At 42.7% G+C, this 10,139-nt stretch overlaps 2 long non-coding RNA genes across 11 annotated transcripts; both read left to right on the top strand.

Moving 5' to 3' along the window:
* The first annotated feature begins 2,851 nt into the window (after positions 1–2,851).
* On the top strand, positions 2,852–4,015 carry LOC141041650 (uncharacterized). Its single transcript, XR_012202515.1, has 2 exons — positions 2,852–3,474; positions 3,582–4,015. It is a non-coding gene; the product is annotated as an uncharacterized lncRNA (long non-coding RNA).
* Positions 4,016–4,557: 542 nt separating this feature from the next.
* Positions 4,558–9,017, top strand: LOC109761557 (uncharacterized). 10 transcript variants are annotated; one of them, XR_012202507.1, is made up of 8 exons: positions 4,563–4,929; positions 5,010–5,061; positions 5,610–5,731; positions 5,975–6,102; positions 6,545–6,640; positions 6,673–6,872; positions 7,894–8,094; positions 8,726–9,017. It is a non-coding gene; the product is annotated as an uncharacterized lncRNA (long non-coding RNA). The 10 variants fall into 10 exon arrangements; XR_012202510.1 differs by having other exon boundaries at positions 6,545–6,672; positions 6,746–6,872; XR_012202508.1 differs by lacking the exon at positions 8,726–9,017 and having other exon boundaries at positions 4,558–4,929; positions 6,545–6,672; positions 6,746–6,872; positions 7,894–8,182.
* The last annotated feature ends 1,122 nt before the right edge of the window (positions 9,018–10,139 follow it).

Below are 10,139 nucleotides of genomic sequence, written 5' to 3'. Positions count from 1 at the left end.
ATTAAACTGTAAAAAGAAAAAAATGTGCTCCAAAATTCATGTAAAAAAGTAAGAAAAATGTTATACAACAAAAAAATTTGATTGTTAATTGACAACCTAAAATAGTTCAGTACTATCATTAACAGAATGTAAGTTCAGCAAACTAAAAACCCAAAAAGGGGTTCTACAAACATCATCAGCGTATAGTTCCGTCTGTGAGCTATGTACATGAAAATATACCAGTCAAAACAAAGGATGCCCATCAGTTCAACTATAGAAATGTTCCAGTACTAATATAAAGAATATATAAATAAAACAATTATACTTGAGCAAAACAAATAGGAAAAGCATTACATAAGTTGTTCCAAACCATCTGATAATACCATAGAATTCAACCATCTCACATGCAAATGTTTTAAAGAAAAAATACTGCAACATAATCAACCACACACAAATCTCACAACCAGCGTCATTTGCCACATTTAAACCTACAACAAATAAATTCTAAACGTCAGAGAGTCATCTTCCCTGGAGAACATAACCATAACCACATCACCATCCTCAAATCCAGACTCTGTCACAAACTCCTTCCACCTAGTAGTTAGGTTGATGCAACCATCAAAGTCGATGTGGTAGGCAACTTCCATCAACTGATACCCATTTTTTTTTCTGAAGTCTCCATCTTCAGAACACCGGAACTAGGAGCAACAATCCTGATCCTGGGTGACATTTTCTGCAAATGGGCATGAGAGTACAAAACAAAGTGAAAACCTAACATAACTGAATTTTTACACAGATATAGGAACGGTTTGCATAACAAACTGAAAAGAAAAAATCTGAACCAAAACAATAACACAAAACTAACTAGTCATGTGAACTGACTAAACTGAAGAAATATACATATCAATACACCTACAGTAAAAACATCCGACAAAAAACAGATCAAGGATTATACAAAAATGGATAAAATACTGTTAAGTAATGAACAAATACACACAGGAATCCGTACTGCTAAATTCTGACAAAACTAAAAAAATATAGACAAACTATTCATAAAACTAAACTACAGATTCTGTCCATGGGATTCAAAAAGAGACCTACAAAAAAGTAGAAAACAAAACGAATAGAAACACACACCCATGATTCCTTCAAGTCACTAACCGTCAGGCGACAAACATAGGGTGCACGAAACCCATGGTTGTTGTACAGCAGACAAGAAAGTTGCCCACATCGCTGAGTCTGGGTGAGCTCCAAACCAGATTCGTACACACAGCCGTCAGCTATGCGCGCCATCTTTGCCAGGCATGCGCATGAACAATCCTCCATAGAACACACAGGAACAGGGAAGAAAACAACGGAGAGAAGAGGGAGGAACCTAGATCTGATTCTGGAAGAAGGAAGAAAAAGGAGGGGGAGACTGAGCCACACACCACACATAGATGGATAGAATTTATAGCCAGGGAGACTCGCAGATTATAAAAATAATAAATAGGCAGGTGGGCAGCCAACTGGTAGGAAATAGTTATTATACAAGCCATGCAACATTTGACCGCAAATCAGTTCAACTTCAGATAAACAAGCAGTTCAAAAGTGCACATGTCAAACATATGTAGATAAAACAACACATTCAGAGATAAAACAGTTGAATTCATTTAGTCATTCAAACATCTGCTCCCTCACAACAAAAATCTTAAAAACATAATATTCACTACTTCAGTCATCAAGATCAAAGAAACGACGCCATTTGGCCCTGGTGGATGGATGTGGAGCCGTGGCTGCTCTCACCCTAGCCCAACTGATGATCTGAATATGGTTCCTTCCCCTGTCCTCTGGGAAAAGAAGCTCCAATTCATTGGAGTTGCAAGTATCCATCACCTCACGCGCAAGGCGTCTGTTGAACTCTGCCTCCAGTTCCTCGTAGGCAGCACGTCGTGCCATCTGCCTGCGCCTCCTCCTCCTCTGCTCCGCTACTGCAGCCCTCACATCAACGGCATCCCCCTCCTCCTTTGTGACCTCTCCCAGCTCAGGATCCATCTCGCTTTTCTTTGGTTGCAGCTGGTAGAATGAAAGTGGCAGAAGGCTCGGGCTTTATAATCAAAGTGCAGAGGTATCGGTACGAAGCCAATTCCGATGTCAACGCATAGTAAGACAACTTTGACACACAGCAGTCCAACTACACATACGGCAGCAATTCAAACAACACTGAAAAACACGCAACTTAATTACACAGTTTGACCAGATTACAAGAAATCGCAGGCTACAGTCAGCCGCCATAAACCACCTCCGCCAACGACAAAATAACATGGGAATCCAAGGTAGAAACAACTCAAAGAAGCAAAATTGACAATGCAAATCTTTTCATACAATCCTCATATCTCTCCCTGCAACGCCAATTCGATAGTAAAACAACAGAAAAAGAAGAACAGATTTGCATGGCGGGCGTGGAAAACGACCACGAACACCAAAACTTGTAAACAGAAATTACAGATGAAATTAATCTTCAAAAACTCTAACATACCGATAATTCTCACATCCAAAACAACAAACAGGACGTAAATTGAGGCCTACGAACACCACGGTAAACACCAACGCCCAAAACACGTCCGCCGCCAAATGCCCACGTCGTCACCTCCGGTGACTACGGATCGCAAAACACGACCAGATGAGCGCGCGCACGTGCAGAACCCCTTACATGTCTCCTCTAGCAACGAATGGCCCGCAGCATCGCGCCGGAGAACGCCCGGAAGCTCCACGTTGCATCCCATGTTTCCGTCCGTCGTACATGCAGAAAGATCATTTCAAGTTGAAAACCACGTCAGTCCAACCTGTGAACTATGTCAGTTCAAAAAGGGTAAGAGAATAATATTGTTACGCGATGCAACGTGGTGGGCGAGCCAGCGACGGCGGCAGCCGGAGCGAGGGAGCCCGCGGCGCCGTGACGGGTCGCTCCTCCGACCCACGCGCTGCCGCCGGCCGGCCGTCCGCTCCTCCGCCGACCGGCTATGCACACCGCCCAGCTCCGCCCCGATACGAGCTGGGTAAAATCCCACCCACCGCCCAGCTCCCACCAGAGAATGGCCTCCGCCCCTGCTTTCAGCGCGCCGCCGCCGGTCTACCGATTCCACGCCGCCGCCGGCCTCCCGCCACACACGCCGCCGCCATCCTACCGTCACACGCGCCGCCGCCGCCTCCCGCCACACGCATCGCCGCCGGCCTCCCGCAAGACTCGCCGCCGCCGGCCCCCACTTCCACCCGCCATCAGGCACCTTCAAGGGCCACCCAGTCACCTTCACCGCCGCCACGAGCGACGCGCCTCCTCCCATGGATGCGGTCGCTGCCCTGCGCCTCCCGCTGGCGACGAGCCCAGTCCTCCTGCCTTCTTCCAGCGACGCGCGCCGTTCAACGCCACCACCACTGCCAGTTCAACACTGCCCCGCTTTGCTTCTCTCAACTTCAAAAAGAGGTTCAGTTCAGAAGTTTCAACAAGAAAAAGAGGTTCATTTCAGAACTTGCGTGTGGTGTCTGTACTGCTGCTAACCTTGTTTTGCTTCTTTACAAAGCCTCTAGGAATATTAGTACTGAATAGTTTCTGTGAGTTCCAGCCGGCAAGTGGCCCTGCACAACAACAATCAGCAGTTCGACAGGGGAGTGTGGGTCAGTACCACGCCGACAAGTCAGGCAGACGTCCTTTGCATCATGAACTGGTGCAGTTCGATCTTGCGCAAGCAGGAAATTCCCTGATGCCGAGTGTGTCAGTACCACCCTACACAGCAGCAATCATTGTCTTCTTGCAGCTTCCATTGAACACTTAATCCAAGGAATTTTGGGTGGAGCAACATTTGTCGGTCTTAGGAATCTCGGTCATTATTCACCACCAGACATGGTGATGGTCATTGCTGCTCTTTCCATCGCATGGGAGCCGGTTGTTGCTCCTCTTCAATATCTCTATATCTGAACTATAGTTGCTTGCTATCTCACCCCTCTCAAAACTGTTCGATGATTCATGTACAGAGAAATTAAATACCTTTTTTGTGTTTCTTTTTTAAGTCATTATATGCTCTCGAAATGTTTATGTTTATGCCTCAAAAAAGAGAGAAAGAGAAAACCAGTACATGTGTCTCACACTCTGTTACATAAGATTTTAATTATCTTTGCCACAAAGCTTCATTTATCCAGAGAAGTTCAAAGTAAAGATTAGTTCACACTTTAGGTTTTTCTCCTTTGGTCTATTTGTTAAGTTCTGACTCCTTCAGTTTTGGTTGCAGAGAAAGTTCAAAGTTCATGCTCCTTTATTTTTTGTTAAGTCAGGCAGAGTCAGGTTTTGCTCGGGCATCATCTCGTCTCGTCCGTTCAGCAAAAGCCTCCAGATAAGTTTACACTTGTGGTTTTGCTCATTGGTTTAATTCTTCAGTCCACACTCCTTGGGTTTTTGTTCTAGAGAAGTTAAAGAAAACCTGTAGAAGTTTGTGGTAAGTTATGTTTCATTTGAAGCAGGAACATCAACTGCCACACCGATGGTGTTTTGTATAATTCGTACCAATTGATTCATATGTTTGATTCTAACCCTTTAAATTTTACTGGACTACGCAGCCCAAGGACATGGTGTTGAAGCTGTCGGGCGCGCAGAGGCAGGGGGTGCTGAAGCGCGGGGGCTTGCTGCTGCCGAGGGGCCGAACAACGCCCCTGTACTAGAGCAGGTAGTACTGCCTGGGCGTGTCCACCTGCGACGTACCTGGCCACAGTGGCGGCACAGCGGCGTCGAGCACGAGCTGCACGCCGCGCTTGCCCATGCAATCCGCCGCCTGCTAGCCCCGCATCCTGCCGGCGGTCGTCTCCGCATCAGTTCGATTTGGGCACTTGGGGCAGCGGCTTAAAAGTTGACTGATGCCATGATTTGGCATTTTACTCTATGAATAGTGAAATAGTGTTGTGTATTCTTATCAGTTCATGGTAAGCACCCTAGCCGCCTTGGCCGCCTACTCATCCTCCACCTTGGCCGCCTACTCATCATGTGCTGGTCATTGGTACAGATTGCCATCATGATACTTGTATTGGGGGCTGGAGCTCATGTATTACTCCCAGGTAAGTTCAAAATTTCATGTACATTGACAGTGAATAAGTTCAAGTATATTAATAATTAGAAGTTCATGTATATGGAATCTGATGCTTGCTGTGTGCATACGAGGGTCAGTTCATCTATGTGTTTGTTGTTTGTCTGAAGCACATGTAAATTTAGTGTCATTGCTAAAATGCAGGTTTAATTTTGTTGGTGTATGAATTTTCCACGGCAATCTAGCAGAAAAATGAGTGAAGGGGCATGTGTTTATGAAAAAAAATGTGTACGTTCAAAATGGGAGGCACAGTACATAGGGATGTTGTCCATCATCATTGATTGATTAAATCACATGCGCGCACACACACACATATTGACTGAACTACCCTGACATCGATGATAGAGCCTTTTTCTAAGTCCCTCCTACACGACGACAATACAATGATAGAATAAAAATCAGTTCAAAAATATATATGCTGGAGGTTTGTTGGAATGACAGAAAACATCAGTTCAATTTTTCTATACCATCGCTTTTATTGCTAGATGTTGTAGTCACTTGTTTTCTTGATGCCATCAGGTGTTTGCTTAAATGCTTCAGTCCAACAAAAAGCTCCAGAAAAGTTCATAGTTTGTTTTCAGAAAAGCTCCATGGCATTTCTTCGGCTGCAGCATGTACATGCATCCCTACAAAAAAAAATGGTGAGCATATCCCCAGTTGCACGCTGCTGCCCCCATGCTCTGCATTTTTCTTCTTGGAGCCAAGCTGTTGTTGCTAATGCGTTTGGATTTGATAAAGAAGATAGAGAATAAAAGGGACGGGTGAAGAGAGAGCAAGTAGAGGAGAAAAATTGTGGGAGCCAGGCTTCTTGAAACATTGCATCCGAGTTGATTCTGGCTGCCTCACGAGTTAACAACTAACTTATTTTTGTGTGGTTCGTGCAGTCCTATAGGTGTTTATGTTCATGCCTACAAGTGATTTGTTGTGAAGTTAGGCAAGATGAAGCTGGGACAAGTCCGAATCGCGTGGCAGCGCCTCTTGTGATTACTACTACAAAGCAGAAAGGATCTCTGTAAGTTAGTTAATAGCACCATGCCGTGCCTCTTGTGCTGCAAGACTGCTAGTTCTTCAACTAAAAAAATATACGTTGCATGTTGTATAAGTGACTGAAATTTTGACCATGTGTTTAGAGTTAAGCAACTACATAAGTTGCATGCTGTATTGATCTACTTGTCATGCTGAAGTTCATTGGCTTCTTAAAAATTCTGATATAAACAAGCTGGTGGCCGCCCATCTCTGCATGTATTTTATTTGGGATGTAAGTCTCTCTATAGATCATGTTATGAGTAATGCAAATGGACGAGGTTGCTAGGAAGATTTTTGTGCTTGATTAATGCAAGCCTTTTTTTGTGCTACTTAGTAGTTTATGTAAATGCTAGTGAGATGAATAGCTATAGAAGTGGTTTGTGCTGATAATACACGACTCATATTTTTCTTAACGGATACTTATGCAGAACGCTCGAGCCACAGCAGCTCCCAGGCCGTTCACCGTCGGCACCATAGTACGTTCACTGCCGACACCCAAGGCCGTTCACCGACGCAACGATGAGGTCTGGCCGCCGTTCACCGACGCAACGATGAGGTCTGGCCGTCGTCACCCACGACCGTGCACTCGCATCTCCCCAGCTTCAAGTAGTGTCCTCCTCTAGCTGCAGGACGCGTTCTCCTCCAGCTGCAGGACAATGCTATGGTGCACATTCAAGGCAGCAAGCACACCACAGGTCGCAGCGCTGCCGTCGACCACATGTGTGCATGCGTGCGATTGATGCGTGTGTGCCTTAGGTAAGCATCTCAATGCCTCCGCCCTTCCTCTTTTCATGTAGTATATTCTGAAAATTTTGTTGCGTTGCCAGGTCTCCAATTAGTTCAACTACAAATAATTACATCCGTTCGACTACATATATTACACTAGTTCAACTGTGTGCGTCGCACCAATTGACCTAAGTTTTACATATGTTATCACTTCAGAAAAACTATAGATTTTGATGATGCAAGATTAGTTATTTTTTCTATTTCCTATAAGTTCAAGTGATCAATTGCTATAGTTGGCGGGTTGTTTACTCAGGCAGTTAAAAAAGTGGTCATTGCTGTCTTTTTTTAAAGATGTTCGAGTGATTCTTGTAAAAAATGCTGCCTATATTAAGAGAAGAACTCCTTCCTCCATTGGCTGTCTCAGTTCAACTGGTTAAGCGTCTCAGTGCAACTATATTGACTATGCCCAGAACATTAACATGGTGATGGTTGTGTTTCATACATCCAGGCAATATGATGCTTGCAATGGAGTATTGTACAAAGCTCCCATTTGCATTGAATACCGCTACCACCATGTATTTGTACTTCAACGAACTTGTTGAAACAACTCTTGTACAACTCTTTCTATCTCACTCATATTTCTAGTTTTTGCATGGGGCATCTTCTAGCATATGATTGAAACTCATTTCCCGTTGTATTATGCATTTAAAAACTCAAAAGTTCATGGTGTATTGTCGAGAGAGAGTTCGTAACATCGGATAGTAAGTTCAGACTGTATTTAAATAGAAGGGATCACCAGCAGCGCCTCAACTCTTCGTTCTATTATCAATTTACAGTGTTTTCTCTGAAAAAATAGCTCAAAAGCATTTTTACATAAACTCACGTCGAGGACGTCTATTTTATTTCCTGAAACACAATCTAGGTGTGCCAGTACAGTATGTGATATATCATCAGTTTATGAAAAAGCACATATGACAGTACTGTGTGTGCAAAAAAAACAGAGCATTTTTATTATACATCAGTTTTCTGATGCGGGTGGCTAGTTTTGCAGGGATATTATCACTGTAGAAGCTAGAGTTCAGCTGGACAAGGGTACAATAGTTGTTGAATTTCCTAGCTGACTGTCTGACCCCCGTGAGGCCTAGCACCAGCTTGGTTACCCACTTCCTTTGGTGCGAATTCAAGAGTGTCCCACCAATTTAGAATTCATGAACATGCTAATGCCGTGGAGATCTTGTGCAGCAAGGCAGAGGTAGTAATCTCAAAAAAATTATGAAATACATTAGCGTGAAGCCGTGAACAGCTAGCGGTTTATCTTCCAAAATGGATTTATATTATGTTAATAACCGGTGTGCTCTTGTTATCAGTTCGTGTGTGCTCTTGTCATCAGGTCGTGTGCCAATTTGTTATCAGTTTTGTGTGTATGTGAGTTGGTAAACCAAGTGTGTGTGAGTTGGTAAACCAAGTGTGGCCGCTGCAGAAAAAAGGCACGGGGATGTGTTGCCCTCAATTCTCTCTCGACAAATCCAGCGGTGCAGGTTCTCCGGTGCGCCAAGTATTGCCGGCGGCGATGCCTGCATCATGGCCCATTCGAGAGAGGTTGCTTTTGTGTATGCATATTTATCTATTTAGTTTTGTGTTCTGTTGTTTGCCCCAATTGATCCTTGTGTTAATGTTTGTATATGTTGTGCACTTCTGATCCCATCGTGAAGTGAAAAAAGACGAGAGCTAAGTACTAGTTCCGAAAGTTTGCAAGTTCGAACACATAAACCTAAAAAAGTTCATTGAAAAGTTTTGGTTTTCCTGTTCCGTGAAAATGTCTTGCTAAAGAAATATCTCTTGTGCGCTTATTTATTCGCCTGAATATTTGGTTTGATTCTCAGGTGCTAGATGGTGGCTGCCGACATCGCTAAATCCCTCTACAAATTAGTGGTTGGCTGCTCCCAGTGGTAAATGTGCTCGGGTTCAGCAGCTAGCTCTTCCTAGAGCAACCATTTGGAGAACTTTATTGTGTTCTTGTGGTGCTGATTGATTTTGGGATCAGTACATTTGACGTTGGTAGCTAGTTTGCGTCCTGCAAGTTCAATATTGGCATTAGATTCAGTTCTTGTTGTACAAATGTCTCAGTGTTCACATTTATTTGGGTAAAAGTTCATTTTAGTTCAGCTACAGAAACCATGCAGTTTCAGTGATGATGATACCATAAGTTCGGACAAGAAAACAAATAAGAATTAAAACAAAAAACTGTAAATTCTACAAGTTCAAGTGCTCATCCACACACGCTAATTCAAGATGGTAAAAGTTTTAATGGTAAAAGTTCAAGTCGCAAAAGAAGAGAAGTCCAGAACATCGTTGCAAAAAAAATTCAAGGTCAAAAATAAAATAAGAAACACACAAAATCAATTTTTTTTGGAAAAAAATAGCATTCAGTTCAACAATGTAAACCATGCAAGTTCGGGGACACTATGATACCGTAAACCGTTGAAAAGTTACGAGGAAAAATATTATCAGTTCGGAATAAAAAGAAATGGTCAGTTTGAATTAAAAAAGAAGCACACATAGAAATTTAAATTGTAAAAGTTCAAACAAAAAAGAAACCCCACGAAAATTCAAATGGTAAATGTACAAGTCGTAAAATGAGAGAAGACCATGCAAATTGCAAAAAAAAAATGTTGAGTTCAAGGAGAACATGCAAAACATTTTCTTTTTGAAAAGAATAGCATTCAGTTCAACGATATAAACCACGCAAGTTCGGGGACGATAATATAGTAAACCGTCAAAAAGCCGTCGAAAAGCTACGAGCAAAACTCTAATGAAAAAACATAGTAAAGTCGAGTCTGTGACACGTTCAGCACAAACCCATACGGAGATCAGTTCGAGTACTATGTTTCCAAAACAGAAAAAATAGCACAACCGGTATCACCGTATTCGAAACTACTCTGTGAAAAATACAACAGCACAAACATAAACAGACATCAGTACGAGTACTCTGTTTTTTAGACAGGAAAAACAACACGATCGAATTACTCTACAAAAAATAGCTCAGTACAAACACACACATATATCAGTACGAGTACTCTGTTCTTCAGACGGGAAAACAGCAGGATCCGTCTTGCCGTATTCAAAATTACTCTTAATCGATCGCGAATTTGAGTAAATGTTCAATATGACTAAGTTTTGCATTTTCGGTAGCTTTCCAATGGTATATTATTTGCCTCATTTCAATAAACTTTTTAACAAAATCATATTCAAAACCAACTTTAACCGTATTTGAATTTGTATTTAAACCGTAAGGAA

The sequence above is a fragment of the Aegilops tauschii genome, chromosome 2 (genome assembly GCF_002575655.3).
Source record: "Aegilops tauschii subsp. strangulata cultivar AL8/78 chromosome 2, Aet v6.0, whole genome shotgun sequence".
Taxonomy (NCBI): domain Eukaryota; kingdom Viridiplantae; phylum Streptophyta; class Magnoliopsida; order Poales; family Poaceae; genus Aegilops; species Aegilops tauschii.
The sequence above is the reverse complement of the archived record's forward strand: the minus strand, read 5'-3'. Positions and strand labels throughout refer to the sequence as shown.